This window comes from Schistocerca americana, chromosome 8, assembly GCF_021461395.2.
Source record: "Schistocerca americana isolate TAMUIC-IGC-003095 chromosome 8, iqSchAmer2.1, whole genome shotgun sequence".
NCBI lineage: Eukaryota > Metazoa > Arthropoda > Insecta > Orthoptera > Acrididae > Schistocerca > Schistocerca americana.
This window is the reverse complement of record NC_060126.1, coordinates 190,969,057-190,970,039: the sequence shown is the minus strand read 5'-3', so window position 1 is coordinate 190,970,039 and position 983 is coordinate 190,969,057.

Genomic DNA, 983 nt, shown 5'->3' with positions numbered 1-983 from the left:
TACAAGAACCGTACACGGCTTTCAACGTGCTCACCAATAATAATGGAAGCAGCTACCAACCAAACTTTCCGGCGTTATTGAAGGAGTGTAGTGCCAGAGCTAATATTGTACTGCTCTTAGTCGCTCTAGCATTTCTTACCAGTTGTTCTAGTTCGGTATTAGTCTCTTCAAAACTCATTTCGAAAAAATTTCTTCGCAGTCCTTTAGTGCCCACTCTTTTATTTCTCTCTCAGCTGCTGACTCACAGATGAGCGTTGGCTATCGCAAGTCACTCCGATCCCTGTAAAAACTTTCCTCAGATTACGCAGCGCGTCATCCTGACAACACCTCGTTACCGCACAGTGACGATATTTTGATTTATCATGGGACCCGTGAGAATGGCTTCTACTCCATTTGTTAAGAATCTCGTATCTGAAATAACACCAAATTAATGTAATGACACTGCATCCTTCGTTCAAGATAATTACAAAAACAAGACGTATATAAATCATCGCAAAACAGACAGAACACTATGGGCTTGCAGTAGCCTGCAAACATCTTACAGTTGACGTGAACTGTAAGTGTCCCACAACTTTACAAAATTTTAGTTCATAATGACTGTTTTTTAATGTCAGTGGTTGATGCATTTCTATCTCTCACAATTTCTAAAAGACTCGTGAAGTGTTTCACATTCTAGTAAGTGCAGTACTATTTGTATATATGAATAAGTAAAAAACAGCAGTTATAAAAGTAAACCATAAGCGTCATTTACGTGTGCTTCGGGGTAGTACCTTCGAGTTATTAAATCTGTTGGATTTATCAAATGTATGTTTCTGTCAAATGAGACATAATGCTTTTACGCAGCGTTGTCAATGTTCTGGACAGGTTTACAAGTCTTTATAATGATAGTTTTCGCGTTTATCTGCCATTGCTATCTTCCGAATTGAGCGGCCGATATTTTTCCGATAGACTGGTGACATGTCACCAGTCTCACGAATTCTACA